Source organism: Geotrypetes seraphini, chromosome 1 (genome assembly GCF_902459505.1).
Source record: "Geotrypetes seraphini chromosome 1, aGeoSer1.1, whole genome shotgun sequence".
NCBI lineage: Eukaryota > Metazoa > Chordata > Amphibia > Gymnophiona > Dermophiidae > Geotrypetes > Geotrypetes seraphini.
In genome coordinates, this window is record NC_047084.1 from 86335199 (window position 1) to 86357079 (window position 21881).

Genomic DNA, 21881 nt, shown 5'->3' on the forward strand with positions numbered 1-21881 from the left:
AAATTTTCCATTACCTCCATTTTCCTTCTTAAATCAGTGTTATCTTTAATTAGTGTCTCAGTAATTTGTTTAGAGACCTTTATTTCTTGAAGTACATTCTGTATTGAGGTCTTAGAGTCCTCAATTTCACTTTTCAAGTCTTTAATATCAGTCTCATGTTTGTTAATTTTATTATCAAATTGTTGTAATTGTGGACTTATGGACTTTGCCAAGTTAGCCATTAAATCCCACAAAGAGTCCAATGTTACCTCCTGGGGCTTCTCTATTTGAAGAAAGTGTAACTTTGATTTATTTAGCTCACCCTCTGGCAAACTGTCTCTTCCAACGTCCTGTTCGGTTCCTGCTTCCCCCTCCGCTTCCTCCTCAGTCTCCGTATTCGGGCTTCCCTGCAGCAGCAAGGGCACCGGCAACACAGTTCCCCCTTTGATCTCCTGAGCCTCCGGGAGGAGGTGAACTCCAACTTCCGAGAGTACCTCCGCTCGCGGCGAACTGGTGGACTGAGGGCGTGGGGGAGGTGCTCTCACGTCGGGGCTCAGTGATGTCTCCGACCCCATGGAGAACGACGCAGACTCACCACCGCTGCGCGCCTCCTGCAGGGAACTCCCCGACAGTGTTGTTGGCGTTTGCTGCATTCTCCTGACAAGCTCCTCAATGTTGCCGAAGACAGCCGTTCGAGAGCGCTGTGAGGCTCCACCAGCGCTCCGTCCTCTCCTCTTCGGCATGGCTAAACAAGTAAGGTTTTACCGAGAAAAGTAAGATAAAACGAGACGAGCTTGGGGAGAGTGTGCTCAGACCTGCTAGCGTTCGGCTATCTTGGATCCCTCCCAATTTTCTCGTTTTTGAGGCTAGGTAGACTACTGCAATCTTATGTACCTTTCATGCCCCCAGAAACTCCACAATAGACTCCGATCAATCCAGAACAAAGAAGTACGCCTTATCTTCAGTCTAAGGAAAACCAACCATGTCATACCTTTCTATAAGTTTTCAAGTTTCCAAGTTTATTTAAAATTTTCTATCCTGTCCTAGGGAAAACCTTCAAGGCGGCCTAAAGTCTAAAAACATATTTAAAATACACGGAGAGCTTGTCGAGATTCATCAAGCCCAATGACTATTATCTGATGCTGCTCATCTATATTGGCACTAACGATACTGCCAGGTACCCCTGCAAAAGTGTCAAAAGTGACTTTGTGGCTCTGGGAGAGAAGGTGAAGCAGTCAGGTGCACAGGTGGTATTCTCGTACATCCTCTTTGTTGAGGGTAAAGGCCAGGGCAGAGAAGCTCGCATCCCGGAGATGAATGCATGGCTAAGTGGATGGTGTCATCGAAAGCGTTTTGGCTTCCTGGACTATGGGATGATTTTTCAAGGGCTGCTGAGCAGGGATGGTGTGCATCTATCAAAGAAGGTAAGAAGTGTCTTTGCCGGCATGCTGACTAATCTACTGAAGAGGGCTTTAAACTAGAAGTGATGGGGCAGGGTGATCAAAGCTCCCGAGTGAATATAAGCCCTCAGGTAAGTAAATCACTGATTACCTCTACACAGATGGGAAAAGGGGGCAATGTCTGGAAAGCAGTATATACTAATGCATGAAGTATGGGAAACAAGATTCTGGATCTAGAAGCTGTGATGAAACAAGAAGGGTTGGATATAGTGGCGATCACGAAGACATGGTTCATGGAGAACTATGACTGGGATGTAGTTATAACGGGCTATAATCTGTTCAGAAAAAACAGGGTAGGAAGAAAAGGAGGAGGATATATGTTAAAGATCATATTAAAGCCACACAATTGTAGGATCTGCAGGGTAAGGAAGAGGCACTATGAATCAATTTGGAAAGAGGGAATGGTGAATATATTTACATTGGTGTGATATACAGGCCTCCTTCACAGACGGAAGAAGTAGACAGATTTAATAGTAGACATTCAGAATATATCTGAAAAAGGGGAAGTCTTGCTAATAGGTGATTTTAACATGTCGGATGTTGATCTATCCCTATTGTGGGGTCTTCTAGAAGTAGGGAGATCCTGGATTCTCTACAAGAACTGTTCCAGCAGTTGGTAATGGAACCCTTGCGGGATGCGGTCATACTGGACTTAGTGCTTACAAACGGTGAAAGTGTTTCTGATGTTACAGTGGGTGATCATGGGTACAGAGAGGGCTCACTCAAAAGCAAAGGTTTTAGACTTTTAAAAAACTAACTTTGTTCGGATAGGGACTTATGTCAAAATAATTGTTGTGTGGGTGGGAACATCTGGAAGAAGTGCAAATGCGGTGGGCAAAACTGAAAGGAGCGACTGATTGTAAGGGCGACAAACCTTTTTGTGAGGCAAGTAAGTAAGAGGAAAAGAAAGGCACTTTGGTTCTCAAAAGTAGTTGTTGAGAAGGTAAGGAATAAGAGGTTAGCATTCATAAAATACAAAAGATCGCAGAAAGATGAAGATAGGCAAGAATATCTGGAAAAGTTACGAGAGGCTGCTAGTGTAGTCAGGAAAGCAAAGATGCAAATGGAAGAAAAAATAGCTGACATGGTAAAACGGGGAGACAAGACATTTTTTAGATATATTAGTGATAGGAAGAAGTGCAAAAGTGGCATTGTGAGACTCAAAGGTGAAGGGGAGAAATATGTAGAAGCTGATAAAGAAAAGGCCAAATTGCTTAACAAATATTTCTGTTCTGTGTTCACAGCTGAAGCACCGGGAGCAGGAACGCAGAAGACAAAAGTGAATAGGGATGGAGGAGTAATAGACCCTGATCGATTTTCAGAGGGTTGTGTTCGTGAGGAGCTAGCTAAACTAAAGGTGGACAAAGCAATGGGGCTGGATGGTGCTGAAGGAACTTTGGGAAGTTCTGGTAGCTCCATTGACTGACCTTTTCAATGAGTCTCTAGAGTCGGGAGTGGTACCGGAGGACTGGAGAAGGGCGGATGTGGTCCGTCTCCACAAAAATAGAAGTAGGGAATTACAGGCCGGTAAGTCTGACTTCTGTGGTAAGCAAATTAACGGAAACACTTTTAAAACAGAGAATGGTCAAGTTTCTGGAATCCTGTGGATTACAGGACTGGAGGCAACATGGATTCACTAGAGGTAGGTCTTGTCATACAAATCTGATCACTTTCTTTGACCAGATGACCAGAGAATTGGATAGAGGATGTGCGCTAAATGTGGTGTATTTAGATTTTAGCAAAGCCTTTGACAGTGTTCCACACAGACATCTAATAAATAAGCTGAGTGCCCTTGGGATGATTCTAAAGTGATGGGCTAGGTCAGGAACTGGTTGAGTGGAAGGCGGCAGAAGAGCGGGACTTGTGTGTGATTGATCTTAAGGTGGCCAAACAGGTTGAAAAGGTGACAGCGAAAGCTAGGATGCTAGGTTGCATAGGGAGAGGTATGGCCAGTAGGAAAAAGGAGGTATTGATAAGACTGTGGTGAGACCTCATTTAGAATATTGTACAATTCTGGAGGCCACACCTTCAGAAAGATATAAAAAGGATGAAGTCGGTCCAGAGGAAGGCTACTAAAATGGTGTGTGGTCTTTGTGATAAGGCGTATGGGGACAGACTTAAAGATCTCAATCTATATACTTTGGAGGAAAGGTGGGAGGGGAGATATGATAGAGACGTTTAAATACCTACATAATATAGATGTGCATGAGTCGAGTCTCTTTCATTTGAAAGAAAACTGAAATGAGGGCATAGGCTCCGGAGCAATCTGAGAAAATACTTTTTTATGGAAAGGGTGGTAGATGTGTGGAACAGTCTCCCAGAAGAGGTGGAGGAAACAGAGACTGTGTCTGTTGAATTCAAGAGGGCCTGGAATAGGCAGGTAGGTTCTCTCAGAGAGAGAAAGAGATAGAAACACAGAAACATAGAAAGATGACGGCAGAAAAGGGCCACAGCCCATCAAGTCTGCCCACTCTTCTGACCCACCCCATCAAGTCTGAGTGCTAATGACCCAGTTCCCTAGCTCGACCCCCGTAAGGATCCCACGTGGATGTCCCATTTGTTTTTAAAGTCGAGTACACTGGTGGCCTTGACCACTTGCACCGGAAGTTTGTTCCACTGATCCACCACCCTTTCTGTAAAGAAATACTTCCTGGTGTCACCATTAAATTTCCCTCCTCTGAGTTTGAACAGGTGCCCCCTTGTGACCGAGGGACCCTTAGGGAAGAATATATCGCTTTCCGCCTCGACACGACCTGTGATGTACTTAAACGTCTCAATCATGTCTCCCCTTTCTCTACGCTCCTCAAGAGTGTAGAGCTGCAGCTTATCCAGTCTTTCCTCGTATGGGAGACTCTTTAGTCCGGAGACCATTCTAGTGGCCATTCGCTGGACCGATTCAGCTCGAAGCACATCTTTTCGGTAGTGTGGTCTCCAAAATTGCACACAGTATTCCAGGTGAGGTCTCACCATGGTTCTGTAGAGCGGCATTATGACTTCAGGTTTGCGGCTGATGAAGCCTCTATTGATACATCCCAACATTTGCCTTGCCTTGGATGAGGCCTGCTCCACTTGTTTGGTAGCCTTCATGTCTGCGCTGACGATTACTCCCAAGTCCCGTTCTTCTGAAGTCCTAGCTAGTGTTTCTCCGTTCAAGGTGTAAGTTTTGCATGGGTTTCCGCAGCCGAGATGCATGACCTTACATTTCTTTGCGTTGAAGCCCAGCTGCCATGTCGAGGACCAGTTTTCCAACGTGATCAGATCTTGCGTCATACTATCCTTAAGATTGTTTTCACTTACTATATTACACAGTTTGGCGTCATCGGCGAACAGTGTTACTTTACCCTGAAGCCCTTGGGTCAAGTCTCTTATGAATATGTTGAAAAGGGATGGTCCCAGGACCGAGCCCTGCGGCACTCCGCTAGTCACCACCGATGTGTCGGAGAGGGTGCCGTTGACCACCACCCTCTGAAGTCTTCCATGGTTACTGCAGATGGGCAGACTAGATGGGCCATTTGGCCTTTATCTGCCATCATGTTTCTATGTTTCTAATACAAAAACAAGACTAAAAAAAATAAAATTAACATTCATGATATTCTTCTGTCTTCTAAGACCCCCACAGTGATACTCACTATACCTGGTATTCATCAGAGAAAAGATATGTCTTTAAGTTTTCCTTAAACTTATCTACTGAAGTTATTGTTTTAAGTGCCAATGGTATCAAATTCCAATATTTTGGACTATTTACAGCCACTGCACTGGATCCCCATTGAGGCTCGCTCATTATTCAAACTAGGTTGCTTCATGTATAAAGCATTGTATGGCCTCCTACCAAACTACGTGATGGAAGAATTTGAGTTCACCTTTTCAACCAGCCTTTTGCGTTCCAATTCCATTTTCTCTTTCCCCACCCTGCAAGGAAGGACAAAAAGAGCTTTTGTCACAAAATTGCTATCCTACCAAGCAGCTCACTTAAGCCAGGAACTACTGCCTATCATAGAGTCCTCTTCATTATACATGCATTTTTGGCAAAGCTTAAAAACACACCTGTTCAATAAGTTTCTAGCAGAGTATTAAACCCTGTACTCTCTCCAAGAGTCACTCATATTCTTCCCCCAGACAACTGTAAATGCTCCATGCAAAGACACATGCCCCCCCCACACACACCTTACTAACTGTACTTAGGAATCTATGTCCTCAACTTTAACTGTTATCGCAGCCTGTTTACTCATTTGGGGGTTGGGGATTTTTTCACAATAATTTATCATGATTGTATCTGATGCAGATCTTGTCTTGCTCCTAGGCTATGTATATTTGTACCCTCACTGCTTATGTACAGTCTTTAGTTAATTTTTATCAACCACATCGAACTTCACAGTGTATCACGGTATACAAAATAAAATTTTATGTTATGCAAAAACATTGATAAGAAAGATTTGTATAAAATTGAGGATATTGAGAAGGTTAAAGGAACTTCTTTCAGAGAAATATTTTAGAACAGTAATTTTTGCATTGGTTTCATATTTTTCTTTTGATTACTGTAATTCATTGTTGTTGGGTTTACCGAATAACATGTTACAACTATTACAGATAGCACAAAATGAATGGATAGAATGACTAATGCAAGACGTTTTGACCTCACCTTAAGTATTGTGTGCAATTATGGTCACTGTATTTAAAAAAAAAAAAAACCAAACAAGGCAAAATTAGAAAAGGTTCACAGAAGGACAACCAAAATGATATAAGAAATGGAACTCCTCTCATATGAGAAAGGTCAAAGAGGTTAGCTTGTAAAAGAGATAGCTGAAGGGAGATATGATTGAGGTCTACACAATCCTGAGTGGTGCAGAACAATAAAAGTGAATCGATTTTTCCCTCTTTCAAAATGTATAAAAGACTAGAGGACACTCGATGAAGTTATATGGTAATACTTTTAAAACAAATAGGAGGACATTTTTTTTCACTCAATGAATAGCTAAGTTCTGGAACTCATCGTCAGCAGACATTTACAGCAGTTAGCATATCTGGGTTTTAAAAAGGTTTGGACACGTTCCTGTAGGAAAAGTCTATAATCTGCTATTGAGACAGACATGGGGCAGCCACTGCTGCCCCTGGGATTGGTAGCACGGAATTCTACTACCATCTGAGATTCTGCCAGGTATTTTTGACCTGGATGGACCACTGTTGGAAGCAGAATATTGGGCTAGATGGCTATTGGTCTGACCCAGTATGGCTATTCTTATGTGTGGTACTAGCTGCCTGCTTACCTATACAGGCACTGACACTGAATATGGTCACCGCCCAAATAATTGGTGGCTTCTCACCAACTCCACCCTTAGGGCAGTGCCACAGTGGTTAGATCTACTACTTAGCAGCAGTGCTCTTTAAATGCTGATGAATATCTGCAGTCAGGATGCTAAGCATAATTTTAACCAGGCATGAGCCGCTCCTGCTCAGTTAAATTGTTTTGAATATCAGGCCAACAGATTATCTGGAGAGCAGCTGAAATCACTAATATCTGGATGATATTAACACTCCACCCTCCCTCTTCCCATTCCCTATATAAATAGTACCTACTCTTTAGAATTAGACCCTAACATTCAGGTGTGTGATTAAATGTGTTAAAATACTAGCATATACTGTATATACTGAAATATAAGTCGATCCGAATACAAGTCGAGACCCCTCATTTTCCCCCAAAAGGAGGAAAAATGGTTGACTCGAATATAAGTCGAGCGGCTTAATATTCAAGTGCCCTGTCCTGCCAAGATCTGCACCCAGCCCGCTTCCCTCCATCCCCTGTCAGGCTCTGCATCCAGCCCCTTCCCTGCCAGGCACTGCACCCAGCCCCCTTCCATCCCCTCCTCTGTCAGGTTCTGCATCCAGCCCATGCCCTACCAAGCACTGCACACAGCCCCCTTCCCTCCCTCCAAGGCTCTACACTCTTTCCCCCCCCCCCACCCTGTCCATAGTACCTCCTCTGCCGCTGGAATTCCTGGTGGTCCAGAGGTGTAGCAGGCAGGAGTAAGCTTTCCGCACTCCTGATCCGCTGCTAACCCAGTAGGTCAGTCGCTGCCGCAAGTTCCAGCTTCAGTCACTGAGCGGTACTGAGCAGGAGCTGCCGTGAATTTGCGAGAGCCATTCAGGAAGCTGCTCAGTGCCAAAGCACACTTCTGCTCAGTACCACTCAGTGGCTGAAACCGGAACTCGCGGCAGTGAGCAAGCAACCAGGTTAGCAGCAGAGCAGGAGCACGGAAAGCTCGCTCCTGCCAGCTACACCCCTGGACCACCAGGGATTCCAGCAGCAGAGGCAGTACAATGGACAGGGCAGGGAGGGGGGACAGGGTGCAGAACCTGGCAGCCCGGCGCAGGCTTGCAATAAGTCTGAGAGGAGATTGGGTGGGTGCTGGGCGCTGACCCAAATATAAGAACATAAGAATTACCGCTGTTGTGTCAGACCAGTGGTCCATCGTGCCCAGCAATCCGCTCACGCGGCGGCTCATAGGTCAAAGACCAGTGTCCTAACTGAAATTAGCCTTAGCTGCGTACGTTCCAGTTCAGCAGGAACTTGTCTAACTTTGTCTTGAATCCCTGGAGAGTGTTTTCCCCTATAACAGCCTCAGGAAGAGCGTTCCAGTTTTCTACCACTCTCTGGGTGAAGAAGAACTTCCTTACATTTGTACGGAATCTATCCCCTTTTAGCTTTAGAGAGTGCCCTCTCGTTCTCTCTACCTTGGAGAGGATCAACAACCTGTCTTTATCTCCTAAGTCTATTCCCTTCATTATCTTGAATGTTTTGATCATGTCCCCTCTCAGTCTCCTCTTTTCAAGGGAGAAGAGGCCCAGTTTCTCTAATCTTTCGCTGTACGGAAACTCCTCCAGCCCCTTAACCATTTTAGTCACTCTTCTCTGGACCCTTTCGAGTAGTACTGTGTCCTTCTTCATGTATGGCGACCAGTGCTGGACGAAGTATTCCAGGTGAGGGCGTACCATGGCCTGGTACAGCGGCATGATAACCTTCCCCGATCTGTTCGTGATCCCCTTCTTAATCATTCCTAGCATTCTGTTTGCCCTTTTCGCCGCCACCGTCACACACTGCGCGGACGGCTTCATCGACTTGTTGACCAGTACTCCCAAGTCTCTTTCCTGAGGGCTCTCTCCAAGTACCGCACCGGACATCCTGTATTCGTGTATAAGATTTTTGTTACAGACATGCATCACCTTACACTTATCCACGTTGAACGTCATTTGCCATATAAACCAGGATCCCCATTTTTGGGCCAAAAAATCCTGGTTTATATTCGAGTATATACGATACACACAAATATGTGCACATATCAGCCAAAAATTTTAACCCTATCTGTATAATATCTGAAAATCCACAGACAGCGGGTTCATATGTTCAATGGCTGCCACTGAACAAATACTGTAAATCTGTTTGAAAATTGACCTGCTTGTGTTCAATCTCACATGGCTAACAGAGTAGAAATATAATTTATTTATTTAATTCATTTTTCTATCCCGTTCTCCCCAAAAGAGCTCAGAACGGGTTACAGATTAACCTACATAATATACAGTTAACAGGTTACAATTTGCCATACAGTACAAGAAGTTGTTTCAATAGGAATACAGTCAGATGCGCTGTTTCCTCTAAGCTGAGGGGGAATCCTCCAGATGCATTGCTGCCAGTGGGGGGCTGCTGCTTCAATATTGTGTTTTCAATCACTAGGGACAGGCAGGTTCCTCGGAGTCCTGCAAGGCTTGCCTGTCCCTCACTATTGAAAATGTAATAGTGAAACTGCACCTACCACTGACAGATCTGTAGGTGAAGGACTCTCTCTCAACTTCCAAGTTTAATCTATATTTGATATACCGACCATCAGCAAGTATCTCATCGGTTTACAGAGTAAAAATAAGTTTATATTACAATATTAAAACTTAAATTTAGTTCTAATTTTTTTTTTTAAGGGTCATTAAGTACAGTCAAACCTCGGTTTGCGAGTAACGCGGTTTGCGAGTGTTTTGCAAGATGAGCAAAACACTCGAGCAAACTGTAACTCGCAAAGAGCGTTGACTCGATTTGCGAGCCCCACCCTGGGAACCGGCTTTGATGCTCCCCCGAAGCCACCGGCACTGCTCCCTCCCTTCACGACCAAGATCGCCTCCTCCTCCACTGACCAGCCCTGTCCTTACCCATGCGCCGGTGCTGAAAATGCCTGCCGCCGATTCCTCTGCTGGGCTGCTGCGGGGCCTTGAGCATCTGCGCATGCTCAAGGCCTTCTGATTCTCACCCTCTCCGGGTTGGGTCGGGTCGGAGAAATGTACCTAAGGCAGTGGAATTAATTATCAAAGTTGCCATTATGGCCTATGGGGAACTTTGCTTTGATATACATACGAGCACTTTGGACTACATGCTTCTGGAACTAATTATGCTCACAAACCAAGGTACCACTGTATTTACCTTATTTAATGGACAAGACTTGGGGCTTCTTTTACGAAGCTACGTTAGGGCACCAACGCACGGAATAACGTACACTACATTGCCACGCGCGCTAGAAGCTAACGCCAGCATTGAGCTGGCATTAGTTCTAGCCGCATAGTGCTTAGTATAGCATGCGGAAATATCCTGCATGCGCTAAAAACGCTAGCACACCTTAGTAAAAGGAGCCCTTAGACTGGTTTGATACATAAGGTAGTAGGTGGGAATAAAAAAAAATTAAAAGGATGGTGATAAAGGGAGGAAAGGAAACGAAAGGAGGGGGGGTCGCTTCTTAAAAGCGGTTCAATTTCTTCCTTGATCATAGGGGGGTAGAGGGGAGAATTCTTGTTTCATGTTAGAAATGCATCTCGAAATAAAAATGTTTTGGGTTTGCTCTTAAATTTATCAAGAGATTCTTCTGATTGGATGTCAGGTGGGAAAGAATTCCAAAGTGTGGGAGCCGTAGCGGAGAAGATCGTGTTGCGAGTGTACAGGGAATAGTGATTAGAATCTAACAGGACCCAGATTAGGGTTACCAGATTTTACAATCGTAAAATCTGGACCCATGGCCTTGCCCCCCAGGCCCGCCCTGTTCTGCCCATGTCACGCCTCCCAACCTCTTCTCGTGTTCGGAGCCATGTCAGGAGGGCATCTGCGCATGCACAGATGTGACGTGCACAGACATGCGCGCGTTGCATCTGTACATGCGTAGATGCCTTCCCAACACAGTCCCAAGCTGGAAGCTTTTCAAAACCCAGACAAAGTGCTGGGTTTTGAAAAGCAGTTCAGACAGTCCTCTACAAAGAGGACATGTCTGGGTAAATCCGGACGTCTGGTAACCCTAACCCAGATGGTTAAATAATATGAGGCGATGTCCCTCTGCAAGTACCAGTGGGGTTTATAGTGCTCTGCACATTTGTAAAATGCTTTTGAAACCTATGTATGGGCCAGAAGTAGATCATAGCAAATTCCAAGTGATGGCAGGCTGACAAACACCAGCTCAAAAAATGTCAGTCTACTGTAGGCCAAAAAACTGCGTAGTAATTAATAGCCTGCCACCAGTTCTTTACAGCCTCAGAGCAGAGCAATTTACCAACATTGCAAATCCAGTTCCAAGAATGTATAAAGCCATTTCTACACAGCTTATAAATTAAAACAGAAATCCCAAATCCTTTGCTTCTTAAAATGTGTTTGCAAAAATGCAGCAATTGAAATTTCCACCACAGAGGCTTCCAGGAATCAGGCCCTTGCGAGCACTTATTCAGAAGCATCTCAGCACATACTAATGTCATACATTATTCACTGAATGCACCAGTCAGCATCGGTTGCAGTAGCAACAAAATCTACCAATGACTGGGAGCTTAAAGAAAATAGTAACAGACCGAAGGTGCACTACATTCTACTTTGCATTAATAGCTCCAAAATACTTCTTTGCTTTTTTTATATAATCTAAATGGAACAATGCTGAAGCCACCAAAGATCCATGTGGGGACTCCAGCTGCAGACAGCTTCCAGCGAGTGCACAGAGATAAAAAGGCTCAATGACTGGAAAAAACAACAGTCAAGAAAAGAAGTTAATTAAACTTCAGTCCTACTGGAGGTGGGGGGGTTGGGAAAAGGAAGAAAGAGCAATGAGAAAAAAAGAAATTCTGGCAGGGGTAGATAAAGGCAAGGAAGAGATTTTGGGGAGGAAGAGAAATGGAAGGAAACTGGCGGACAGAATGGCACTGTTTCCTGTAAGCTGAACAGAGTCCTCCATCTACGATCCTACCAGTAGGGGGTGCTGTTTCACTATCACATTTCAATAGCAAGGGACAGGCAAGCTCTGCAGGACTCTAGGGAGCCTGTTCCTAGTGATAGAAAACACAGTATTGAAGCACAGCCCCCACTGACAGCAGTGCAGTTGGAGTTAGAGAGTGCAGCTGTGGTTTCTCTCCCATTCCCCACCAACCACAGCCTAAAGCAGTGGTATTCATGAATGTTTATGTCAGGACCACTTTGGATCCAGTGAGCTGAAGGGGGAGCCACCACATATCCCATGTGAGGTCATGACACTTCTGACCATGTGTGTCAATGCCGCCCACCCCACCAGCCCAACTTCAAATTGTTTATTGGACGTATACTAATGATATTTCTAAAAGCCTTCTCTTTCTCTATTGAGAAAATTCCATGCCCTTCAAGCATGCGGCTCTTCCTCCCATCTACCTCCCTCTTTCTGTCATGAGCTTGGTTAGAGAGTCAGAGAGTAATAGAAAAAAAAAGGTCATCATGATGAGGGCCGCTCTAGAAGTCTCCATGGGCCACCACTGGCAGGACTGTAGTAGGAGGACTAGGCTCAGTGGTGTAGTAAGGGGGGGGGGGTCCGTCCCAGGTGTGGTCTTCCTAAGAGCACAGCACCCCTCTTCCTCTCCGCCCCCAGGCCTTGCATTGAAGAACACTAGCCTAAAGCCTCTCTCCATTGCCTGATATGCTGTATGTAGGTGGGTGGGTGTGGGGAGAGCAGTTGTTTCCTTTTTGCTCCTTCCTTCTACTGTGTTAAAAAAAAAAAAATAAAATAAAAAAAAAAACTTACTATGCATCATCTTGAGCACATTATAAATCTGCAATTTATAAATGTGAATACATGAATAAAAATTCCAGTCACTACAAGACTGGCACCTAGATTTCTGGACTGGCTCCTTGATCCTTAGAAACTTTGTCAAGCCTTGATCTAAAAGGAAATAATTAAAGTAAAGCTACAAAACAAATTTTTGGTATCCGCCAACAGTTATTCTCAATGCAGAGGAACTGAAAGACATTTTCATGAATCTGGAAGATGTACTATGCCAAATCAACAAGTTAGAAAGTGATAAATCACCTGAACTGGATGGTATAGATCCCAGGGTACTAAAAGAACTCACAAGCCTTTAAGCAGCCAAGTGCTGACTCCACCCCCAGAACCGCCTCACATAGCTGGCTTTCAGTTAGGCACCAACAGTGAATTTCAGTGTGGCTAGCCCCGACCAAGTGGTTTAACTGATCATCAGCTAGCTAAATCACTTTGAACAACCCCTGGATTTTAAACTCCATAGAGGTAAATACAAGTTTCTCCCTCAGTCTTTCAAAGTCAAGGTCCAAAAAAAACTCCCCCTTCAAAACTGTGCAAAACATTTTTTTTTTTTTTAAGTTCAAAATTTTTATTAAGTTTCGGAAAATACAAAATGCAAAAGTGATGGAAATGGGAAACAAAATGAAATAAGGAGATGCAAAGAAACTAAACATAAGCATCTATCAAACAATAAAACGCCATTATAAAACAGTCGCAACATCCCATCATTAGTAGAGGGTGAAAGAGGAGGAAAGAGTAAAGGAGAAAGGAGAAGGGGAAAAAAGAAGGAAGTAAGTACAGATCAGCAGGGGTCAGAGCAGTCAAGGAAGAGATTGAGAGTGAGATTGCATAAAAGGTGTCCAAAAATTGCCAAGGAGAACTTTGAGAGGAGGTAGAGGCAGAGAGTTTCGACATTCCTGATATGCGTAATGTGCAAAACATTTGAAGAGACCATACAGTGTACTTATATGAGCCAATCATGGCCTTGGGCTCCTCCCTCTGTATCTTTTAGTACTGGGGTCATGGGAGGGTCATCAGGAGAGGCTGGAGGGGGGCAGTCACAGTGGCATTAGGGAGTGGGAATTCCTCCTGCCTCTTTTAGTACTGGGGTCAGGGGTGTAATCGGGTGGGGGGGGGGAGGAACCAGGAATGGTGCATGAAGCAAGGAATGATCCAGACAGGGATAGAAACCTCCATCCTTTCCTGCTCTTCAGTTTGCCAGGATTCTTCTCCCCCCTCTTTCCCCCTTTACAGTACCACCTATAGGTGCTGTTTTAAATCTAGCCCTGCTTTAAAGGGCTTATAGTTCGAATGCTAAAAACACACTGAGAAGTTTCTACATCATGGAAAGTATAATTTTAACCCCTGAATTGAAAGATCTCTTTTACAAAAGGACTATTACATTACATTAGAGATTTCTATTCCGCCATTACCTTGCAGTTCAAGGCAGATTACAAAAGAGTTATAAATGGTGGGTTACAGTAGAAGATCATTGGTGAATTCAAGAGAAGCTGAGAAGAACTGGTAGTATCTGTGGGGCGGGGTGAAGGCAGGATGATGGAAGGTAATTGATATGTTAAGAGTGTTTCAGTGATTTCTTGAAGAGTATCGTTTTTATTCCCCTCATGAAAAAAAAAAAAAATTGTATTCCCCTCATGAAAAGAAAAAAAAAAATCTTGAGGAAATGATTGGATGGGCTGCTTTGCCAGCAAAGCAAGTGTTGAGGTCCCTGTATCAAAGAGAAAAATGATCCGCACACAGCCTTCCTAACACTTGCTGTATCTTCTCATTATTATTATTGGAAAATCATGTGTTCTGGTTCGTAAAAATAATGTCACAGAGCTAAGACTGAGAACAAAACATACCTACGGGGAAAAGAGAAATGTTAAGCATTTTGACGATTTAATCAGTCCTGTGTTTATCAGGGTAGGATTAAGGCATATGGAAATTAAGCATGGATCTATGGCTCAAATGTTTAGGAGGGCTTAATCAATAGTTCACAAGGCAGATTTTTGCCCTGCTCAATCTGCTGCTGCTGCTGCTAGAAAGAAGAGCAGACTTGAGCCAAAACCACTGCTGCTCACAAAGGTCTGTCTCTTCTTCTCGCCCCCTGTGTAGCCCCCTCCAGTCAGCAGGAGGAAATGATGAGCAGTGCACTTCTTACCTGCTGCTGCCTCCTCTGTGGTTTTCCTCTTCACTTGGAATCTTATATTTCAGGGATGGGTGGGTTACTTAATATGTTTGTTTGCCTTGGAATAACTAAACGGCTAATCATGCTCTGTTCGTTATACATAGAATACAGCTTTGAAACATGAAGGATATGGACAGAAGCAAGATTTACCCTGTATTGGGCTCCAGGCAAACATATGTTTATGTTTATTTAAGATTTGATATACCGCTCCTGCATTTTACTGACCTAAGCGGTTTACAAAGTATCGAACTAAAATTAAATTAGGTACTTGAGAAAAACTACCCCATCTGTCCCGAAGGCTCACAATCTAGCTAAAGTACCTGATAATCTAAAAATACTGTATGTAATAACATATAATACAACATAGAAATCAGGAATAAACTCCCTGACTCTAAGATTGATAGGTCAGCTACAACAGTTTCGGAAGTTTTAAAAACTTGGCTGTTTACACAACACCTTAGAGGCTCATCTATCTGAAGTATCATATTAGTAGCATATTTTTTTATCTTTCTAGTTTTCTATTAGGTTTATATTTTGTTATATATTCTGATCTAAATTACTTGTAAACCGAGTCAAGCTCCTTCGGGAGATGACCCGGTATATAAACCGAAGATTAGATTAGATATATAAAATAATAATATAACATATTTGTGGACCCCTACAATTCACTTCTACTTGTCTGTCAAACTCTCCCCCCTACCCCCCCCCCCCCACACACACAAAGTCTCATTCACTCTTTCCATGCCCCCTCTCCACCAGCATTTTTGGTCCTGGCTTCCTCTGCCCTGCCAGCATCACTTCTCCAGAAGTAGCACAGAGAAAAATGAAGAGCCTAGTCTGTAGTGCAGTAAGGGTGAGCGGCACCCCTCCCCCGGTCTCTCCCCCCTCCCCCCAGCCATGCGCACTTGCACCCCCTTCCCTTTCCCCATACCTTTATAATTTCTCTAGTGTGAGCAGCAAGCCCACGTCGGTGTTGGGTCGCCCTTTGAACATAAGAAATGCCTGCACCAGATCAGACCTGGGGTCCATCTAGTCCGGTGATCCGCACACGCGGAGGCTCAGCCAGGCATACCCTGGCGAATACCTTAGTCACTCATATCCTCAATGTGTCCTGCAAGAAAATGTGTGTCCAATTTTCCCTTAAATCCTAGAATGGTGGTTTCCTCCACCACCTCTTCCGGGAGAGAGTTCCAGGCGTTCACCACTCGCTGTGTGAAACAAAACTTTCTGACATTTGTCCTGGCCGTGTCACCTCTCAGCTTCAGGCCATGACCTCTGGTCTGAGTCTGAGTCACATTTGCCAATGTGAATAACGCTGTTTCTTGCTCACCATCCTTTCCCCCTGCTGGTGAGTGAGCTTGCTCCATTTTGTTGATTCCTTTTAGTAATTTAAAAGTCTCTATCAGATCCCCTCTCAGTCTTCTTTTCTCAAGGGTGAATAATCCCAGTTTTCTGAGGCGATCTTTGTAGCTCAAGTTCTCCATACCCTTTACTAGCTTCGTCGCTCGCCTCTGCACCCTCTCCAGCAGTGTTATATCCTTCTTCAGGTACGGAGACCAGTGTTGGCCACAGTATTCCAAGTGTGGTCTGACCATTGCTCTATAAAGCGGCATTATGACCTCCCTTGATCTACTTGTGATTCCCTTCTTTATTATACCTAACATCCTGTTAGCTTTCTTTGCCACCGCTGCGCATTGAGCCGACGGCTTCAGGGTCCTGTCTATCAGTACCCCCAGGTCTCTTTCTTGTTTGCTCTTCGCCAATGTTATACCTAACAGTTTATACTCATGCTCCTTGTTTTTGCTGCCCAGGTGCATCACTTTGCATTTTTCTACATTAAAACTCATCTGCCAAATTTCTGCCCATCTTTCAAGTTGTTTCAAATCTCTCTGGAGTTCCTCACTGTCTTTTTGTGACCTGATTGCCCAGCATATCTTTGTGTCATCTGCAAACTTAATGATAACACTGGTCGTTTCTTCTTCCAGGTCATTTACGAAGATATTGAATAAGATAGACCCAAGAACCGAGCCCTGAGGCACACCGCTAGTTACTTTCTTCCAGTCTAAGTACTTCACATTTATGCCCACTCTCTGTCTTCTGTTTTCCAACCATTTTCCTATCCATTTTAGTATATCCCCTTCTATTCCATGACTTTGTAGTTTTTTGAGAAGTCTCTCGTGAGTTACTTTGTCGAACGCTTTCTGGAAGTCCAAGTATATTATGTCCACCGGTTCTCCGCTATCAACTTGTTTGTTCACTCCCTCGAAAAACTGAAGTAAGTTAGTCAAGCACGACTTCCCTTTCCTGAAGCTATGCAGACTACCTCTCAGCAGGTCATGGTTATCCAGATGCTGTACTATGCTGTCTTTAATCAAAGCCTCAACCATTTTCCCAGGGACTGATGTGAGACTCACAGGTCTTTAGTTTCCCGGTTCTCCCCTTGATCCTTTTTTGAAGATTGGGATAATGTTCGCTATCTTCCAGTCTTCTGGTATCCGTCCGGTTCTAATTGACATGTTAGCGAAGGATTGCAGTAGTTCTCCGATTTCCACCTTTAGTTCCTTTAATACTCTCGGGTGAATTCCATCTGGGCCAGGGGATTTGTCACTTTTTAGTTTGTCAGTCTGATAGTATATCTGGTCCAGATCCACCTTCACTGTGGTGAGGCTCTCCTCTATTTCCCCCTTGAAAACTTTCACTGTTTCGAGTATTGATGTGGCATCTTCCTTGGTAAAGACAGATGCAAAGAAGGAATTTAATCTGTCTGCAATCTGTTTGTCCTCTTTGATGTATCCTTTTCTTCCTTGGTCATCGAGAGGGTCCACTGTCTCCTTTGCAGGTTTCTTCCCTTTAACGTATCTAAAAAATGGTTTGAAGTTTTTGGCCTCTTGGGCTATCTTTTCCTCATAGGCCCTATTGGCTTCTCTCACCGCCTTGTGGCACTTCTTCTGGTCATCTTTGTGACTGTTCCAAGCCTCGGTTGTTTTCTCACGTTTCCATTTTTTAAATGAGTCCTTCTTTTCCCTAACTGCATCCTTCACCTCTTTGGTTAGCCAAGCTGGTTCTCTTTTGGCTTTAGTTTTCCTTCCCTTGGAAATGACATCAGAGTGTCGATGCCAACGTGGGCAGCAACCTCACGCTGGGGGGAAGTAAAAAAGGTATGGGGGAAGGCAAAGGGTGTGCAGCAAAGAGAAGAAAGGGGGGGGGCGGAGAGTTAAAGGGGGGGCGGAGAGTTAGCGCCCTTAGGAAGACCACACCTGGGGTGGACCACCCCCCTCCCCACACACCCCTGTCCTCCAACTACAGTCCTGCCAGTGGGTAGTGCTGTTTCACTGTCATATTTTCAATAGCGAGGGACCAGGTACGCTCTGGAAGACTCCAGGGAACTTTTTCTGTTTACAGAAACTGAAAATGCAGTATTGAAGCACTACCTCCCACTGGCAGCAATGTAGTTGAAGGACTCCCACTCAACTTAGAACTGTGCTTCCAGTGGAATGGCCTAGAACAGTTGGGTAAAGAACCAGCGAAACTGAGCAAGTCTTTTTCGTCTTCCTCTGGTGCAAATCAGAAATGCTCTGGGTAGATGGCCCAGAGTGAAACTGAAGGCTAAAAAGTGTTTAAGGTATATATCTAGAAAAATGTAAGTATAAAGAAGGGGCTCACAAATAGAAGAAGCAACAGAAATTAATTAGCTTTCTTTTTTGTATTCAATACATTTTTATTGGTATTTTATAAAGCTGCATAAACAACAAATAAAATTGTGATAAGTATAACAAAGAAAACAAGAATTGCACAATTATACTTATAAATTCTTGACAAATAGCAGTATGGGGATGAAACTCCTCTTGTATGACCCAGTTAGGTTATTCTTTTGTTCTGGCTCCCATTTCATTCCAGAGTCCTCTTTATATGTGCCTGTTTAGCTTTCAAGATCCTACATGGCATCCTCCCTCCCGTTATCCCACTCTTCTGGAACTCCTCTAACCCTAATTCCACTAGATCCTCCCAAAAACTGAAACTATCATTCCCCTCTGCAAAAGGTATATTCCGCGTAGGAAAACTAGGAATATCCCTCCCCTTTAGAACCACAGAACTCTGGAACAACCTCACATCCCCGCTCAGAATTTCAAGCTCCCTCCAATCCTTCCGCAAACACCTGAAAACTTGGCTCTTTTCAAAAATCTAACACCTCCCGCTCTTTGGTACCCTGTCCCTCTTTATCTTCCTAGCTCCTTTCCTATAACCCTTCAATGTAGCTCCTTTTCAACCTAACCCTGTAAACCGTGCCAAGCTCTACGCTTGTGGAGATGGTGCGGTATATAAACCTAAGGTTTAGTTTAGTTTAGTTTTAGTTTAAATATCAAATAGTTTAACAAAAGTCAGTTAAAATCAAATAAGAAAAGAAAGGAAAGAGCAAAAATTAGGAATTAGACATTGTGTAGGCATTATACAGCCAATGTAAACAAGAAGATACATTCAAAGGTTAGATTCACAGTACATGTATTTTTATAAAGGAGACCAAGTATTAAAAGAACCTAATGAACTGTGTTTTTCTACAATAATTCTTCTCATATTTGTCAAGCAGGCATATATTATTCCATGTGTTGACCTCAACCTTGATCAAGTCTTTCCAACAGCTTAGAATGTTTTTAATAGTCACATGGATTAAGACAGTAAAGAGTTTAGCTTCATGGGGATTGAGTGAAAATTTGAGGGCTTTAGCTTTCTTTCATGGCAATGAAAGGATACAGGCTGAACAGAAGCAGTGTTAGGGCAGTTTTCAAAGGAATTTGCTTAAGTAATCAGTTACCTGGGTAAATTTTCCAGGCTCATAACATCTCTCCATTTAGAATGCACTAAATGGTGCATTGGTGGGCATCTCCAGTTCAAATGACACTGTCCCCACTAGAGACCGACACAGAAACACAAATACTGGAGGGCTGATCTCGAAAACTACCACAGGCAGCTCAACACAGGTGTTAAGCAAGCAAACAGTGCAGAGAGGGTTCAGCACCTGAATGAACTCTCACAGCAGACACTGGTGCATGGCGAATTAAAATGCATATAAAGGGAGGCTTTCAGTCTGCAGCAATGCAGAGGAAATTTTCAGCTGTGCGTTGATGTACCAGCTGAGTTAATGCTGAGGTAGCATAGAAGGGTTAGTTGAGGGAATATTAATGCTTCCTGACTGCTGGACTTGACCCCCCCCCTCCCCGATAGTTGTCTGCATTAGAATTCCCTGGTGTTTAGTGATGCCTCTCCCTCCCCCTGCCCCCAAATTAAAAGTACAAACTCTGATGTCTAGTGGTACCACCAAATCCCTATACCCTGTCCCACCTTTAAAACAAAATCCCTGGTGTCTAGAAACAACCTTGACACCCCCCCCAAACACACACACACACAGGTTCTCCCATCTCCCCTCCTAGAGCATACTTTTAACAGGCAAAAGTAATGCTCCTGCCTCCATGCCACTGTCTTGAAAAATGGTGGCACCTGTCCCTCCAAAGCATCTTGGGATGCTTTGAGTGGGATCAATCTGCCAAATAAGTGTGACCCCTCCTCCCCCCAGAAGAATTCCTCTGCTGCAGAGTAGGAGGTGATAGATTCTTCTGGGAGTCACTGAGAGGGATGTATGTAGGAACTGTAAGTGGGTGGAGTTAGAGGAACCAGCTTGGAGCCAGATGTCCAGGAAAGCACAGACATATCCTCTTTTTAAAGGACTGTCTAGGGTCCTGGACGGACTTTTCCAAAACCCGGCAGTTTGTCCAGGTTTTGGAAAGCCCTGACAAGCTCCAGCCGCATCTGGAAGGCATCTGAGTATGCATAGATGATATCACACAGATCCAGGCCCTTCAGATACAGCCGGAGCTTGTCAGGGAAGAAGAGAGGAAGTTTGTGGGTGTGGGGCTAAAGGATGAACTGGGAGGGGCTGGGGCAGAACAGGGTGGAGCCGAAGGCAAAACTGGGCGGGATGGGGCAGAATGGGGTAGAGCCAGATGCGGAACAGGGCAGGGCCATGTGTCCTGATTTTTACAGCCCAAAATAATGGTAACCCTAGTAAAGGGGATAAAAGGTGTGTGCTGAGAGAGAAATGGGCTTTTAGATATCCTGATCTTCCACCAGAGGACGAGTACTGAGGGAGGCTATAGGAAGTATCGCCAGCCTATGGGAGTAAAGATCCGAATGAAATTGCCAGAGCGCAATACTGTGGTGTGTTAATTCAGCTTGGTAGGGAAGAAGTGGCACTGGGCTGAGGGAAGGTGGTGAGACCCGGAGCGGCTCACCAGGAGATGAATCAAGGAGACTTTGCACACTAGGACTGTTGCCAGGAGGAGACAATGATAAAAAAGACTATGTGGTACTCTACTAATCTCCCTGGAAAAAAAGAGAGTATATAGGACTCTGCTTACGGTAGAATCCAAACTGAAGGTATCAACAATGGGGAAGAAGTAGCCCTGAGCTGAGGAACAATGGTGGGACCCAGAGCAGTTCACCACAGGTATAAAAATAGGGTTTTGCAACCCAAAATATGATGAAAAATAAATGAACACAGGTGATCCTCAATAATCACAATTTCATAATCACCTTAAAGATTATACTATTTATTTATAAACTAGTTTTTTAGCTTGTTACATTAACGGGTGCTAGCAGCCCTTCTTCCTTACTTTTTTCTCCCCCCTGTCCAGCAACACCCCCCTTCTCTGCTACCACTGTCTAGCAGTAGGACTTTTCCCTTACTTTTACCTCCCCGCTGTCTAGCAGCACCCCTTCACATCTCCCCCTGTTCAGCAGTAACCCATCTCCATTGGTTTTACCTTCCCGCTGTCCAGTGACACCCCTTCCCTGCTCCCCCTGTCCAACAATAGCCATTATCCCTTCCTTTTACCTTCCCTCTGTCCAGCAGCACCATTTGTTCCAGCGGTCCCTTCCTTTCATCGGGCCCTCTCCTCCTCTTCCCATTGCCGGGGTACCTGCAGCGGTGCCTTATGTGGAGCTATCTCCAACGCTCACACTCTCTCCCTGTCCTCTTGCTCCAGGGTGCTCGATTTCCCTCAGTTTCCAGTCCTTCATTTCCTGTTTGTCTCCGTGGGCAGCGTTTTTGGGGGGTTTTCGTGTAGGCTGGCATTGTTTATTTTTTTGTTGTTGAGGCCGGCTTCCAACCCGCTGAAAGCACTGCGTGCACCGCAT

At 44.4% G+C, this 21881-nt stretch overlaps 1 protein-coding gene across 5 annotated transcripts in view; it reads right to left on the bottom strand.

Moving 5' to 3' along the window:
• MAPK4 (mitogen-activated protein kinase 4) overlaps nt 1-21881 on the bottom strand; it is a 256820-nt gene that overhangs the window by 194117 nt on the left and 40822 nt on the right. For 3 of the 5 annotated variants that reach the window (XM_033934496.1, XM_033934513.1, XM_033934477.1), the window contains exon 2: nt 5300-5348. The exons of the other annotated variants lie outside the window; for them this stretch is intronic. The gene's annotated coding sequence lies outside the window, so the exon portion shown is untranslated. The remainder of the gene's footprint in view (nt 1-5299; nt 5349-21881) is intronic. 5 annotated transcript variants of the gene reach the window in all.